The sequence below is a fragment of the Hemiscyllium ocellatum genome, chromosome 14, assembly GCF_020745735.1.
Source record: "Hemiscyllium ocellatum isolate sHemOce1 chromosome 14, sHemOce1.pat.X.cur, whole genome shotgun sequence".
Taxonomy (NCBI): domain Eukaryota; kingdom Metazoa; phylum Chordata; class Chondrichthyes; order Orectolobiformes; family Hemiscylliidae; genus Hemiscyllium; species Hemiscyllium ocellatum.
The window spans coordinates 48,600,710-48,617,860 of record NC_083414.1 but is presented as its reverse complement, the minus strand read 5'-3'; the positions used below and the strand labels follow the sequence as shown (position 1 = coordinate 48,617,860).

General features: G+C 40.0%; 1 protein-coding gene across 11 annotated transcripts in view; it reads left to right on the top strand.

Annotated features, from left to right (window-relative positions):
• foxp1b (forkhead box P1b) overlaps positions 1-17,151 on the top strand; it is a 489,011-nt gene that overhangs the window by 172,416 nt on the left and 299,444 nt on the right. The window contains exon 1 of one of the 11 annotated variants that reach the window (XM_060835706.1): positions 607-685. The exons of the other annotated variants lie outside the window; for them this stretch is intronic. The gene's annotated coding sequence lies outside the window, so the exon portion shown is untranslated. Of the gene's footprint in view, positions 1-606; positions 686-17,151 lie in introns of those variants that run through there. 11 annotated transcript variants of the gene reach the window in all.

Here is a 17,151-nt window from a genome sequence, read left to right as displayed (position 1 = left end):
AAGAAACAAACTGTATAATTCCACAAAAGGCTGCCCGGAAAAAAGGTGTCATATAAATCCTAACCAACTCTCTTCCACTGGCAAAGGGCACTGTGTGTGTAAACCTGTTATTCCGTGCTGTCCAAGCATTACAGTTCCCTCTAGCTGCTGTAGTTTATATGTCTGGCCATGTGAATCACTTGTGTCTCTGTTGCACTATAGAGAGCTTTCAGCGATTGCCTTTTTCCTTGAGATGGAGCTCTGCTTACACCTCAGTTGAGTTATCAAGAGTAGTGGTTTGAAGGTTCCTTTTATTAGGAACATTAAGGTAAGCATGCTGATTTAGGCCTGAACCTCTGTCACCCCTCATGCTACTCACCAAAGACAAATCCCAGTGATTAAATACTGATTTTGTGTATCATTGTCCTCAGTCGCCAAAACAATCACAGAGCTGTGCGTTTTGTGTTAATTGCCAGTTGTGGAAAAAAAATGCCATTAGTTCTGAGCGTGATCGGGTTGAGGTGTACTCACTGTAGTGTAAATAGTGCTGTAAATACTTGCTTGTGTTGGCAGTGACTGTCAGCTAGTGCTGAGTTTATTCATGCCCATCTTTTCTCATCTGCTTGCAACTCATCTGAGACCTCACATCCGTTCCAAAATCCTCATGTTACTGAGGCTTGCAAGTTATCTGTACGCAAGAACAAAGGTAGGTTGTTCCACAATGGGACACTGTGGGAGGGACAAGTGGTTTTTGGAGGGTTGTCTTCCTTGCGCTTGACGGTTCGACCCGCAGTGAGAAAGGTTTAGAGAGAGGAATTAGCTGCCAGGACCTGTATCAGTGGAAAGAAAGTGAATTAGACAACTGTGTTTAACTATTGCCTGTGTGAAACTCCTTTTCACCTTTGCATTCTTCATAACGTTTTACAGAATTATTGAATAGTACAAAATTAAGTTCAACTTTTTAATTTAACATTTATAGTCACATGTGTAAAACATGTGTTAATCTGTAAAACAGAAGGAAATAGAAGGTCGTGATTCCAAGGTCCAGTTTTGCTAAGTTATGCTGGACTTAGGTTTTGATTGTAAACTTGTTAATATAAATTTGAACAGATGTTCTGTAAAGAAGTGGCGCTTCATGTTGACTGTTCATGTGAAGGAATGTGATGTAGGGTATTCTGTTGTGGTCATGCTTTTCAGCTGTACATCTTGTAGATCCTGATAATCTGCAGTACAGAATACTAGGTTTCTTCTTTAATTACACTGTTTGATTACTGTGAAAAATTGACATTCAGATTAGAGCAGCTCCTGGCACTCGAATTATTGGTGCTTTAGTAAAATGTATTATAGAAAGATGTAACTGGTTGACAAGATACTTTCAGTTTATAAAAGTTAGTGTGGTTAAAATGAGATGGGTTTTACTGTAGTAATTATGCACCAATTATAGTAAAATATTTAAATAGATGCCAGTAATGATGTGACTGGCTCAGATATAAAATCTGTTTTTTTTCTCATACAATTATGCTTATTTCTGTGTCATTTTTGTTTTTGATTCATATGATTATGAAAATGTGGTTTAATTACTCCAACCAGATATTTCTTTCCAGTGAAAATTTGGTTTTTAATACTGATTTTGAAGACTTTTGGATATTCAAATTCTTGATTCATTATTGTAAGACAAAGGTTTCATTTCTGTCAGTTGATTGCATTCTGTAGTCACCAAAAGCAGCAAGGAGGTAAAAACTGCAAATGCTCTTACATTAAAAAAAACTATGTATGTGGTGTTTGTGCAATGTACTATTAAAACAGAAATTTATTTTGCTACTTATTACCCATGAAGGCACATTTGGACTTGGTAGTCTCTAATTAGAAGTGAGATATTAACATTTCATAGGGATTTATGTTAGAATGTGGAATGGCGGGCGGCTGCTTCCTCATTATGAATACTCTCTGCATGTAATGAGGTCCATCATTAGTTGATGGAGTGGATTTGCCCCAGCTCTACCTTGAAAGGCAGATAATTTACATAGTTCTCCAGAGCTTATGGTTTAATGGGTTCTTTAGTGAATAAAATGAAAAGCTACATCTTTAAATTTTGTATCATCAGCCTTTTGGTAATTTACTGTTTCAATTTTGATTCTGGTAGCTTCTTCAGCATTAGAATTTTAAAAACTGGTTCTTAAGCATATATTTGTTTAGGGTGTTTTCATTGGAGTGTACATGACAATTACAGCTGTTCATTAACAAAATTGGGTATTTGTTTTAAACTTTAACCAATCACTTTGATATGCTAATTATGGTGTAATTTAATTTGAGCCCTGTAATGATGATGCCGTTATTATGGACATAAATGATGCAGTTAAGCTGTGTAATCTCATTTGCATACTGTACACGCCAGTAAATTAAAGCCTTCCTAGACAGCTTCAGCTTTAATTTTCCACTTCTTTTCACACAGTGCCTTTTGAGTTGCTTTCTGATGAGCCCACTTTCTAGTAGTGGTGATGGTTGTTTGATGTGGAGAGTAGGCACACCACACTAAAGCTACAGACAATATGTAACAGATAAAGGAACTCATTATATACCAAGTGTTTATTTTGAGGATGTTTTAATAGGTGGAGGTGTCTTGTATTTAAAACATTGCCGTCGCTGGTACAAAGAGGGGTTAAGTACTTTTAGCCAAATCATTTTCATATTCTCATCCATTCCTTATTTTTTGTAGGGATCTGCCGAGGAAACAACATATTTTATGAAGTTGTTTTGTGTCCATGTCCTTTAGTGGGGGACTTTATTTGTTGTACCATAAAGAATATGATTTTTCTGCCAACCAATTTTCTCTGTTAGTCACTAATTGGCTACATAAATCTTGATGTTGAGAATGAGGAATGTTTCTGTGTCATAGAGTGTAATCTTCACCCTTATTTACCAATTCATTAAGATTCATTGATGCAGGATCGGTGAGAGGAAATGACAACATAAATCAGACCTCCAACATAATGACCCTAATCAGTTGGGAATAGCTAGAAATGTCATGATGAACTATGTCCTTGTATTACTGCCACTGTACATTGTCATTGGTGTGCTTTATGAGTTGGACGCATCCTCCTGACACCAGCTGTATTTAACAAAAAAGAGTTGTTAAAAACTGATTTCATTAAAGGTGGGAGCTCCAGACAGGGTACTTCTGTATTTAGCCTTGTGCCCTACAACTCCATTTCATCTGCTTAACAGATTGCAATTTAATATACGTTTAAATAGATGTAAACAGAAATCCCAACCAGTGACGATGTTGGTTCAAGGATTGCCATCTAAATAGCATAATAAGGGATCAGCAGAGTCCCTGCAAAACATCATTAAGACATTGCCACGTTCCTTTGTAAGTCAGCAATCAGCAAGTGAACATCCCAAACCCAGGAACAATGGATTTCAGGTATAGATGTGTATTTGTTATGAACTGTTCTGTGCATTGAATTCTTGAAGAAATGATTTACAGATTTTCTGTCTAAGTGCAGTGATGTTACACCAGAAGATGGTTGTTGTTTGCATGTCTTGGCTAAAAAAAAACTGATAATGTTTTGAAAGTGTTAACATGTTTTCAGTGCTCATCAAAAAAAACTTTTAAAAGAAATCGAGACATTTTTTTCTGAAATATGAGATAGCTGTGCAAGATTTGATATGAATCTAACAATGTTACTGTTCCAGCAGAACAAGATAAGTTTTCTTAATCTTGACAGGTTTGGATGTAATCCTGGTTTTCATTTGACAGGCTAGACTCTGAGATTTATAACATATTAATCAACTAGCTGGAAATAACATACAAACATTTTGCTATAGAATATCCCATGCTGCATGCGCCAATAAATATCTGTTCCATGATGAAAGCATGTTTTTCACATTTGTTGAGAACTTGTAGAGAAGGAGGCTTCATCTAAATCAATTATTTTAGATATATTTTCACTGAACTAGGTTTTGTGTATGTAGTATGTTTCCATGTGGTAGCTTTGTCTATTCTGTCCTGTAATAACAAATAAAATAAGGTTGGTTTGGTTTGCTAGTTACAGAAGATTGGAATAAAATATATATCCACTGTACTGAAACCTCCACTGTTGAGGAGAAATAGCCTTTATACTAAGTAGCTTTTGATTGCAGCGTACACGTATAATTTTTAAAATATAATTTAGCTTGAGCATGTTCCCACTGGGTTCTGTTTTTGCACTTCCAGCCTTGCACACTGCCAGCTTGCAAATTTCTTCTCATTCTCAGGCTGACTAGGTATATACTGCCATCGGTGTTTCTTTTAATTTTCTTTCCAGCTGTGCAGGTCTCTGAGATTCCTGCGCAGAGACGACTTCCAGAACCAGAAGTCAAAACTGCAGTTGGTGTGCTGCTGCTGATCGCCTAGCTCAGAACTTTGGAGCTGCGCAGCTTAAAGGAATGCTGACTGTCACCTGCAAGTTCCACTGTCAGCCACACATCAACCTGACCTGGAACTATCTCAGTATTCCTTTACTGTCACTGATTCGAAATCCTGAAACTGTGTTCTTACCAGGAATATGTGTACCTACCCTGTGGACTGTAATGGTTCAAAAAGGCAACTTATCACCAGCTGAGGCACGTAGTGAAGGTTTTTGTCTTGTGGTGATGCAATAGAATTTGCAAATGGACGGAATATGTTGCAATTATGAGTCTTTGATTTTGAATTATCCATGAACTCTTTTTTTGGGGGGAGGGTTTATGGTGGTGGGCTTGTGCAGCTATAGTTCACTGATGCTTTCTCCGTCTCAGCGTCTCCATTGACTTGCCAGCCAATTGTCATACTTTTCTACTGTACTTTGTAACTTTTGGAGTTTGGTTTGTCCAGGAGTGCAAGATGGAAAACTTCATCAGCAAGTCTGCCTTTTCAGCAGTGCATGTTTTAAATTGTCTTTACTAACTGGATCACAAAGGACCTTTTTACTTCGTTAGTTTACCTGCAGTAAATAATTAATTTAAAAATCACATATATGACTATGTAGGCTGAACAACTGGTTTTTGTAATCAGGCTTGATTTCCAGTTCCAATTTCCATGTAGTTTTAAATTGGCAATTTCTCAATTTGTTGAGCCAGTTTGCCAATAGTAGGTTCACAGTTTCGAGTTTTAATTGCCATTTCTGGTGTGCAAACATCGCCAGTCTTGAGATTATCTGAAAACATGGCATGAACAAGCACTGTTGTTTGTCTGATGCCGTAATGGTGATCATTGCTCATCTCACTGAGTTGCTGCTTGTACCATGTGTGCACTAATATGTTTTGATGCCAACTTTGTGAATATAAGTTATTTGACAGTTTTGGTGAGCTAAATGCCAAGATATCCAATTGGTAGCACTCTTGTCTTTGACTCGAAATGCTGTGAGTTCAAGTCTTACTATGAGTCTTGAACAAAAAAATCAAGATGACACTCCAGTACGAGACTGAGGGATGCTGCAGGTGTTACTGATCTGTCAAGTTTCCTGCAACACCACCATATTATCCAATACCTTTTCTCCAAAAATCACACAAAGTTTATTCTAAAAGAACTTCAATTTACTTTTTATTTTCAGGTACTATTTTGTTTTTAATCCCTTTGTTAAATTTTATGCTTAAAGGCCTCAACTTCCCCCAAGATGTGCCTTGATATTTTTACACATACCTGTAAGTGCCAGATGGATATACATTGACTGCCTGAGTAGATGCAGTGTGGCCAACATCATTACAAATAACCAGTTGAAGAGATGAATTTTTTTTGGTTTAGGTCGCTTTGTCTATTTATTTTTTCAAAATTATTTGAGGTAAAATTGGAGGATAAAGTTAAAAAAGCTTTAGTCAATTCAGTTTATGAAATGCTTTTATAAAAAATGAGTGAGAGTGTATGCATGAGAGACAGAGAGATTAATTCCACAACCTTTATGGTTTAGCCTTGAGTACAATGATCAACAATAAATATACTAAACAGAGCAGGGGAGAAAGAGAATTAAGGACTTCCTCTTGTTCATTTGCATTAATTATTCAAAAGAAGAAGTTGAATTTTGAAGGTGGGGCAGCCATTTTATTCCTTCTGTCATCACATGAATTTGGAAAATGTAAAACTTGTCTTTTTGATAGTGTCTGCTTCTTAGGTCATATCTGTATCTGAAAAATAGGCAGGCCAGTCTAGTTTAAGTAGCTGTCCACGGGCAACATGGCTTTGCGTGTTTTGAGTCTGTCCTGTGATATTGATCTTTTTTTGTTGTTGCTGCTTTTATCTAGATCTAATACAGGGAGAGAGCCTTCAGCATTTCTTGTCTGTTCTGAGGTTTGATCTTCATTTCACAGAGTTTAATCTTTCTTCCTTCCTCTCCTTGTACTTTTCACTTTTTTAAAGTAATTATGTAATGTCTTTGTAGACTGCAGAGTTAAAAAAGCATATTTCTAATTATAGCAAAGTGTTCCACATTTTGATATGTTCCAATGAAAAAAACGGTTCTAATTTTCACTTTATGCATCTTGTAGTTTTTTTGGCAAGAAGCCCCTTCGATCATCTCCATTGTAATGTTAATCAACAAACCATAGCTGTTCTTTTAATGTCTCTGAATAGGGTTTCCCCTCATTGTCATGGTTTCAAAACATACAACTCTTTTTGGTGTTGACTTTCCTTATAACTCTAACTCTACCTCTCATTATGGTGCATCTATTGTGGACTACTCTATTCCTTATACAGGGAGAAGACTAATTCTATATTCCAGGTGTAGTCCAGCTAATATTAATACGGAGCCATTGTACATCATTCCATTTTGTATTCAATCCTCTTGATATAAAGTGCTGAATCTTATTTACCTTTTTAATTGACCGACCCTGAACTTCAATGATTCATGCCATTGACTTAAGTATAGTGCTTCCATTGTAGAAGACCACTTCAGGTGAATGAACCACTTTGAATGTGTGGCTACTGATGTTGAGAGGTGTACCGTAGATTGCCTTGTGTGATTTCACATTCTGGGATTGAATTATGTTCAAACTTGATGAAACAAATCAGATATAGCACACGCACAAAGAAGAAAGTAGTCAATGAAAATATGTATGAACACCAGAGGAATCAGTTTAAAACTCAGTTTTCGATGGTCTGTTCTCTGATCCCAGGCTGAAGGGGTATGTACATCATGGAAACAAACCCTTTGGTCCAACCTGTCTATGCCGACCAGATATCCCAACCCAATCTAGTCCCATCTGCCAGCACCCGGCCCATATCCCTCCAAAACTATTCATATACATATTCAAATGCTTCTTAAATGTTGCAATTGTATCAGCCTCCACCACTTCCTCTGACAACACATTCCACATCCGTACCACCCTCTGTGTGAAAAGTTGCCCTTAGGTCTCTTTTATATCTTTCCCCTCTCACCCTAAACCTATGCTCTCACGTTCTGGACTCCCCGACCCCAGGGAAAAGACTTTGCCTATTTACCATATACGTGCCCCTCAATGCGTGGTGTTGCATTTCGGGATAGCAAATCTTAGCAGGACTTAAACACTTAAGGTCCTGGGAGTGATGCTGAACAAAGAGACCTTGGAGTGCAAGTTCATAGCTCCTTGAAAGCGGAGTCGCAGGTAGGTAGGATAACAAAGGCGGCGTTTGGTATGCTTTCCCTTATTGGTCAGAGTATTGGTGTAGGAGTTAGGAGGTCATGTTGTGGCAGTACAGAACGTTGGTTAGGCCACTTTTGGAATATTGCGTGCAGTTCTGGTCTCCTTCCTATCAGAAGGATGTTGTGAAACTTGAAAGGGTTCAGAAAAGATTTACAAGGATGTTGCCTGAGTTGGAGGATTCGAGCTAGAGGGAGAGATTGAATAGGCTGGGGCTGTTTTCCTTGGAACGATGGAGGCTGCAGGGTGACGTTGAATAGGTTTATAAAATCATGAGGGGCATGGATAGGATAAATAGACAAGGTCTTTTCCTGGTGTGGGGGAGCCCAGAGCCAGAGGGCATAAGTTTAGGCGAAAAGGGAAAGATATAAAGGAGACCTAAGGAGCAACCTTTTCTTGCAGAGGGTGGTGCGTGTGTGCAATGAGCTGCCAGAGGAAGTGGTGGGGGCCAGTACAACTGCAACATTTAAAAGGTATCTGGATGGATATATAATTAGGAAGGGTTTGGAGGGATATGGGCAGGGTGCTGGCAGGTGGGACTAGATTAGGTTGGGATATCTGGTCGGCATGGACAAGTTGGACCAAATGTTCTGTTTCCGTGCTGTACATCTCTATGACTCTATAATTTTGTAAACCTCTATAAGGTCACGCTTCAGCCTCCGATGCTCTAGGGAAAACAGCTCCAGCCTGTTCAGCCGCTCCCTATAGCTCAAATCCTCCAACCCTGGCAACAGCCCTGTAAATCGATTCTGAACACTTGCAAGTTTCACAACATCTTTCCAATAAGAAGGAGATCAGAATTGCATGCAATATTCCAACAGTGGCCTAACCAATGTCCTGTACAGCCGCAACATGACCTCCCAACTCCTGTACTCAGTACTCTGACCAATAAAGGAAAGCATACCAAACGCCTTCTTCACTATCCTATCTACCTGCGATTCCACTTTCAAGGAGCTATGAACTTGAAATGACAAAATGTAGAGGACCCAGCACCGATCCTTGTGGCAATAGTGTTTTATATATGAAAGCCAGGCTCCCTTGCTGTTGCATTCAATGTCTATATTACGTTAGATTCCCGACAGTATGGAAACAGGCCCTTCGGCCCAACAAGTCCATACCGACCCTCCGAAGAGCAACGCAGCCAGACCCATTCCCCGAACCCACATTTGCCCCTGACACTATGGGCAATTTAGCATGGCCAATTTACCTGACTTGCACACCTTTGGATTGTGGGAGGAAACTGAAGCACCTGGAGGAAACCCACATAGACACAGGGAGAATGTGCAAACTCCACACACACAGTCGCCCGAGGTGGGAATTGAACCTAGGTCCCTGGTGCTGTGAGGCAGTGCTAACCACTGAGCCACCGTGCCACCCTAACTCTGCTTTTCTCTTGAAAGGTGCTGTTAGACCTGCTGAGTTTCTCCAGCACTTTCTGTTTTTGTTTCAGATTTCTAGCATCTGAAGTTCTTTGTTTTATCATTAACTAGGATGACTGGTGGCTCAGTGACATAGGGGATGGAACTGAGCCATTTGAGAGCTTGACTCAGATAGCCAATAACTATGTTATTCATATGGATAACATCTTCCTGGGGTCAGAATTAAATAAGAATTAAATAAAATCCTTTATCTGTACCCATCAAATTTGAAAAAGTATGATATAGATCCAGGGCCATATGTTTGTAGAATAATCATTTTTTTTTGCCGATGAAAGTTTTTTAGTAAGAAAAATAATGTCAAAACAAGTGAGTTAGGATGACCAAGGGCATTAGCATTTTAATGTAAAAGCAATAACTACTGTGGATGCTGTAAATCTGAAAGAAAACAGACAATGTTGTAAATAGCAACAGGTCAAGTCACATCTGTTGAGAGAGAAAGAGTCAATGCTTTAGATTAATAGTCTCTTGTTAGAGAAAGTTTGACATGCAACATGTTTTAAGTAGGTGAAAATGGAGGGGAAAAATCCAAAGAACAAAAAGGGTCTCAGAAATCAGCTAGGATTCAGTACCAAAGGAATTGAGGTGCAAAAGTAAAGGAGATGGTGTTTGGACAAGCTAATAAATAAAATGTGGGGCTAGAGATGGTGCTGATACAAATCACAAAGTAAACATTGACAGCTGCAATTTGAGAAAATGAGAACACTATTTACACTCTGAAATTGTTGCACCCAGTGCTGAGTCCGGGAAGCTATCAGGTGCCAAATTAGTAGCTTCTGTTTCTAAACATTGTGTTTCCCTTTACTGGAACAGTGGAAGAGGCAATGGACAGAGAGGTCAGACTAGTCATTAGAAACCTGTGGTCATGACTGTAGATTGAACAAAGGTATTCTGCAAAGTAAATGCCCAATTAAATTTTGTCTTCCGAGTGTAGCTGAGACTACATTGAGAGCAAGGGAAAACAGAATATTAAATTGATTTACTTCTTTATCTAGTGTGGATAGTGGAAAGGGAGGAGATAAAGGGCAGGTCTTTCATCTCCTGCATTTGTTGGTGCTAAGGTTGAGTTTATTGGACTCAGGTTGGGCTGGGGTACAGAGGAATTGATAAGTATATCAAGGTATTATGAAGGGAACAGCACCTTTGAAATACTAGAAGGGAAGACGTATTCAATATTGGAATAGTAGAGACTGGTTGGATGGAAGATGAGGGCAAGGGAAACCTACTGTAATTCTGGGAGAGTTTGAATGGGTAAGAACAGGATTGGTGAAAATTGAAAAGACATGGGTTGGGCCTGAGAACCACAGTGGAGGGAACTCCTTTGTTGAGGCAAAAAGGAGCATTGGCGTGTAGTGAAAATGAGATGAAAATAACAAATGAATCAGTCAGTGAAACTGTGATAATAGAATAGACCCCTCACAGAAAGCTGGTGGGAGGATTTGACATCGGAAGAGTGGGATGTAAACCATGCAAAAGTGAGAGAAAGGTGGAAACTGATGGATGTCTACAGTTCAGGATGAGAACAGGAAATGGCACCAGCCATCGATGACCCATGAAGGATTCCTTAAAGAGGGAGAAAATAAACTGAGAAAACTACCAAGTAATATAAAAATAGACAGTGGAGCTTTTTCAAATAAACAAAAAGGAAGAGATAAGCTAAATGAATATAGGTCTCTTAGAAAATGAGATTAGGAAATAGTGATGCTAGCCAGGAAACGGAAGAGGATTGAATAATACTTTATGCCAATCTTCACAATACCGGACTCAAATACATTCCAAAAATGCTAAAGAGATAGTTAGAAATGGATAATATAATCAAGCAAAGTCAGCATGGCTTCATGAATAGGAAATCGAACCTGAAGTGTTTATGAAAATTCTTTGATGCGGTAACAAACAGGATAATAAAAGGGAATGTTAGATGTAATTAGTTTAGATTTCCCAAAGCTTATTGGGCTGTTTAATAAGATGGTTTTGGGGTCAGTACATTAGTGTGGATAGAGGATTGACTGACTAACAAAGACAGATTTGGGATAAAGGTGCCATTTTCAGGATGGCAAGTTGTAACTAGTGAAGTGTCACAACTATTTACAATATATGTTAATGACTAATGAGTTATGCAAGACTCTGCATTTGCATGGATGTATACAGCTCCAACAGTAATTAAGAAGCTTGATGTAATCTGGGAGAAACAACCCGCTTGATTGGGATCCTGACCATCACCTTAAACGTTAACTTCCCTCAACACTGATGCACAATGGTAGCAGTATGTGTCATCTACAATGTGTTATGCCCCAATTTGCCAATCCTTTGATTGAACCAGTCCATTCCTATGACCTCCATCACGTCAAAGACCAAGGGTACAAAATGCATGGGAACACCAACTGCTACCACCCTGACTTGCAACTGCATAGGTCTCCAAACGCAGCAAGGAAGGATGCTCTGAGGCATGGTATATTGGTGAGAGCATGCAGATACTGTGACAACAGATGAATGGATACAGCACAACAATCACTAGGCAGGAACGCTCCCTCCTAGTTGAGGAACACATTAGTGGTCAAGAACAGCTTCTGATCTTCCAGGTAGGCATCCTCCAAGGCAGCCTTTGAGATACATAACAATGCAGAATCGGCGAGCAGAAACTGATAACCAAGTTCCGTACTGATGAAGGCGGCCTCAACTGTGATCTTGGGTTCAGCTTGTTGACCCTTCACCCATATCATTTGTATGATCTTTTGATCTCTCTGCCTATAAATTCTGTGCCCGTGTGCTTCTCTTGACTTTACCTGACGAAGGAGCAGCACTCTGAAAGCTTTGCCTTCAAATAAACCTGTTGGACTCTAAGCTGTGTCATATAACTTCTGATCTCGTCCACCGCAGTCGAACACCGACATCTCCACAGCAACTACATTGCCAGACCTTCATTCTTGTTGTAAATGCACAATGTGTGGTGTACTCTTCTCCCCCCCTTCCCGGTCCTCCCTATCCATGCTCTGTAATGTTTTAAGAAGGCAGCTCATTGCATCTTTTCAAGGGAAATTGTCATGGGGAATAACCAGTAGCATCCATATTGCACAATCATTAAAAAAGGTGTTAGATGTGTCACAGATGTGGTTGGGAAGAGACTGGACAAAGAGAAAAAATGTCAGGCAAAGAAGAAATGAGTTCTGTGGGGCAGGATAGATTATATATTTCCTTTCAGATGCCTGTGTATATGGGCATACAACAATTATAAAGAACTAGCAAGAAAAAAAAACAAGCTCCACACCCCAAATAAAAATTAAAAGGAACATTGCTCCAGGTGGAGCAAGAACAGCAAAGATCATCTTGGCTTAAGTAGCCAACAACTGTTTTATTCAACTCTGCTGCCTGGAGTTAGAGATTATCTAGAAATAAAAACTCGTCTTTTGCAGCCAGTCATTTTTACATCATGAGTTGACCTGTGGCCATGTGCCAGAAGAATAATTAGGTCTGTTTTTGGCATTAGAAGTTGTTCCCAATCTGTCATCTCTGCCCTCGGGTGGCTAAAGTTGAGTATTTGAAGGCCAGGATCTCAAACCCGAAACTAAGGCTATTATTTATTGGGCAGTGGTGATTTTCATGCACCTGAGTGCTTCAGGAGACTTTGATAGTTTACAGTAGGCACCTCAGAATGTATTTGTTTTATCAGTGCTCTCAGAGCTTGCTGAACCAAACTGTAAGCAAGTCAGCCTTGATCCCAAGACTGCCTAAGGGAAAGGTCACTGAAAAAGAGATAATGCAAACTATGAGTGATTCAGCTCACAAAAGAGATTGAGTGATGCTTTGTTATAATAATACTCAAGTTGCCCTGATATTTTGATAGCCAGATAGTCATTGGAGCAGCACAGTCTTAAATACATGCTGGAACCCTGTGAAATCCAAGTTGCAGCATACTGCATAAAATTATGAAAACTGAAGATTCAATGCGCAATTCCACTGTGTCTACCTGGAATCCTCTGTGCTAAGGTTACCAGCCCAACTTCCCTATCCCTTATACCTTTGGATAAGTTTCATCTTCTGCCTTGGGACCCTCCAACCACACGGGATCAAATGTCGATTTCACCAGTTTCCTCATCTCCCTTCCCCCCACCTCATCCCAGATCCAACCCTCCAACTTGACACGACCCTCTTAAGTTGTCTTACCTGTCTATTTTCCTTCCTGTCTATCCATTCCACCCTCCCCTCTGACCTATCACCATCACCCCACAACTGCATCTACCTATAACCTTCCCAGCCATCTTCCCCCAGGCCTCATATTTAACTCTCAGACACCCTCGACATTCCTGATGAAGGGCAAATGCCCGAAACATTGATTCTCCTGCTCCTTGGATGCTGCTTGACCTGCTGCGTTTTTTTTTAGCGCCACACTTTTCAATTCTTAAGACTCCTGAGTACAGCACCACCCTGCTGCACCTTGTACCCTCGTACCACTGACCCTCTTTTAGCTGCCTCATTTGGCCTTTTGTTCTTTTGTAATAAATAGGTATTTGCTGATTAGTACAAGCATCTGGTTGTGCTTTCTGTCAACCAACACCTTCCAATCCAGGTAAATATAGGGCTTCTGCATTTTTCTTAAGAAAGCTTTAACCTTGATGACGGCTCTGGCAATAGCAGGAGTTCATTTCCAGTGCACCAACCCAGGGTTGCACAACACTTCTTCCTACAATGACAATGCCATTTCAATTCAGGAGAACATTTCTCTTTAAGTTAGACCTCTGCCTTTCCGTGAATTTGCTTCCTTGTGCCAAAAATCAGAAATCCCTTCTGTACCATTTCCTAAGCTTCACTGATGGCCTGAATCTATTTGTCCACAAATGGCTCAGCACAGAAGTTTCAGAAGAGGAGGGAAATGTGAAGAAAATAGTAGAAATTGATAAAGTTAACAGCAAGCTTCTGAAGTCACACAAGTTGCCTGTGGATGGAGCAAGTATCAACTGCTAAATAGTGTTTGCTAAACCTAAATATTCCATCGGCAATAGCTTGTTGTAGGTTCTGTCTCACAGTTAGTAATCAATATACATTTAAGAGACATACTCATGATATCATCACTGTACCATGGCATGTGACCTGGTGGTATAAAGATGTCAGTCTCCATCTTACAAGGGTCACTTTCTACAGGAGGAGCTGACGGAAATGTGCACCAGTATATCCAAATTGCACCATTCTAATATAGCATGGTTGTGATCTATGTAGATACCAGGATCTCAGAGAAATGGCAGTGGAATCATTTGGTACCATGTTACTCATGTCTAATTCCAACGTTACAGACGCTAACATAATTATTGCCTTATTGGATAAAGATACCCTTCTGAAGGTAAAAAAGTACATCACTGCATCTTCAGCAGATTGTGAAGATAGCTTAAATCAATAGCTCCTTTTCTTGCTTACCACTCTGTATAAATTTCTGAAAAGCAGTTTCGTAAAAAACATTTTGTTTTAACAATACAACGCAGACAAGGCCCTTCGGCCCTTGATGTTGTGCTGATTTGTGAACTATTCTCAGCTTGTCCACCTACACTATCCCACCATCATCCATGTGCGTATCCAAGGATTGTTTAAATCTGTCTAATTTTCACCATCACCCTCAGTATATCGACAAATTCCTTCTTAACTTACATGATTCTGATAAGATCATAAAACTAATGTCTGAGATTTGCAATATCATGGTCATTAATTATAAAATTGAAGCTATTTAAATGACAAAATGCTACAGTTAGTGTTTGGAACTCTGTGATGGCATTGAGGAAAAGATCCATCTTTAAGTTATACAGATTAACATTGATTCCACAACCTATGCTAAGTAAACTGGTCTGAATCGGTTTATAATTGGCTCATTGTCCACGGATTAACTATTGGCCAGTGAGCTTTTCCAGTGATATGCATTTGTGCATTTTTAAGACATAAATAAACCTTGCTGGGTTTTCTAATATAATCCAATAGCCGTGTATGTGAGAGTGATCCATACTACTCGAACCGAGCGCAGTAGAAGAACAGCTAGAATGAGGGAGAGAAATTTTTAAAATGTGTCCTGTCCAGCTTCCATCTATTTTGAAGATTTTACCATTTTTACAGCTTTTACAGTAGCCAGTATGAAGAGTATGTGACTTGTGTGCCACTTCAATTATTGGATGGAATCCAAGGGTGAAGAGTAGAGGTCAATTGTTTGAGTACTGTACAGTTTTCACGAAATTGATCTGCATTGGTCTTGCAAATATACTTGCTTTTTTTCAGTGTAGCATCCTTATTTCCTCTCAGTATGTCAGAAAAAATAATTACAGGACAGAAGGGGGGATGGAGTTGAAGTCATGTAACATCCCTGTGGTAAGTGAAATGTCCTGGCTATTCCAATTAGGCAGATACAACAGACAGCAAGGCAGTGGAATCTGTGTCAGACCATGTCCATTAGTAGGATAGCAAAGGTCACCAAACATTTCTATAGGTGTTTTTTTGCATCTAATTTAAATTTTAAGTTCAGGGAAATGGGTGGTGTATTATGTTAGCACATATTACTGTAACCTCTGAGTTCAAATCACAGCCAGACTGACTGAGTAAAAGTTTCTTTTATCTATTAGCTATAAAGCTCCAAGTGGAATGAATTTTGACAGCTTCAATCTCATGGGCCTGTGTCATGGAACTGCCCAGAATTCAGCACTAGTTTTGCAACTCCTTTTACAATTTGCTGCAAGTTTGACTTGTGGCGATCTTTTTATTGTACTGGAAGGCTCTGCTGTGGACCATTTGTGCAGAGTTCTGCTTTCGCATTGTCGCTTCCTTCCAATACTACTTGTGCCACACTTGATCCAGCTAAAATTAGATTAGATTACTTACAGTGTGGAAACAGGCCCTTCGGCCCAACAAGTCCACACCGACCCGCCGAAGCGCAACCCACCCATACCCCTACAGTTACCCCTTACCTAACACTACGGGCAATTTAGCATGGCCAATTCACCTGACCCGCACATCTTTGGACTGTGGGAGGAAACCGGAGCACCCGGAGGAAACCCACGCAGACACGGGGAGAACGTGCAAACTCCACACAGTCAGTCGCCTGAGGCGGGAATTGAACCCGGGTCTCTGGCGCTGTGAGGCAGCAGTGCTAACCACGGTGCCACCATGCCACCCACACCTAAAATTCACTTCTTGCCTTTTGTTCAAGGAAGGAGAATTAAACTCTTTGGGTACCTAGCATTTCTAGTTTGTGTGTACTATGAACCAGATTCAAAACACAATTTCTGTTAATCTGTCTATAAAATGTGTGTAAGATTCTTTAAGATTTGTTCCCAGGATATGGATGCCACTGATACAGTTGAATATCTCTCATTGCCCTTGATACTGTAATGGGTGAGACAGAGTGACAGTGAGGTAGCAAAGAGAAGATAGTGGGGCTCAGCCTTGTGGAATGTTCATTCACCTTTTTGCACCTTCTTCCTCCAGACCTCGGCACTGCATTGACCGAGATGGTTGTTTCAGACCAGACTGGCAGTGTCTGAAGTGATGTGCAGCAAAGGTTTAGATACAGCACCTGCAGTGTGAATATCATAAAGCCCTGGGACTGGGCCTTCCCACTGCTGCTAAGTGCGAAATTGCATGAGAGCGGCATCATGAAGAGTTTAGCAGCATGATGTGAGGGATGAAGATACTGAAGATGATTGCGCCTGAGATACGAACATGAAGAACTCCAGCAGTGACGTCCTGCGAGTAAAATGGTTGATCTCCAACAACCAACTTCTTGCGTGCAGTGTGTAACTCCAGCCAGTAGAGAGTTACCTTCCAATTCCATTTGTGTTCAGTTTTATTAGGGCTTCTTGATACAACAAATGCATGTCTTGATGTCTTGGGAAGTCACTGTCATTTACCATGAGAGCACTTGAATTTTGCTGTCTTGAGGTTTAGGGCTAAGTGATCCTGGCAGACCTAAGAAGCCTCACATTAGTCACTCAGTGTCAGATAGCAGCAATGTTGATGATACCTCATCACTTGTCTAAAGCTTTGAGAATTTGAGAATAGACTGCAGGAGAAGCTGTAGCTTTCTGGACATGCACTCACTACCAGTGGCAATCAAAGTACTGGCTACTCTAGGGGTCAT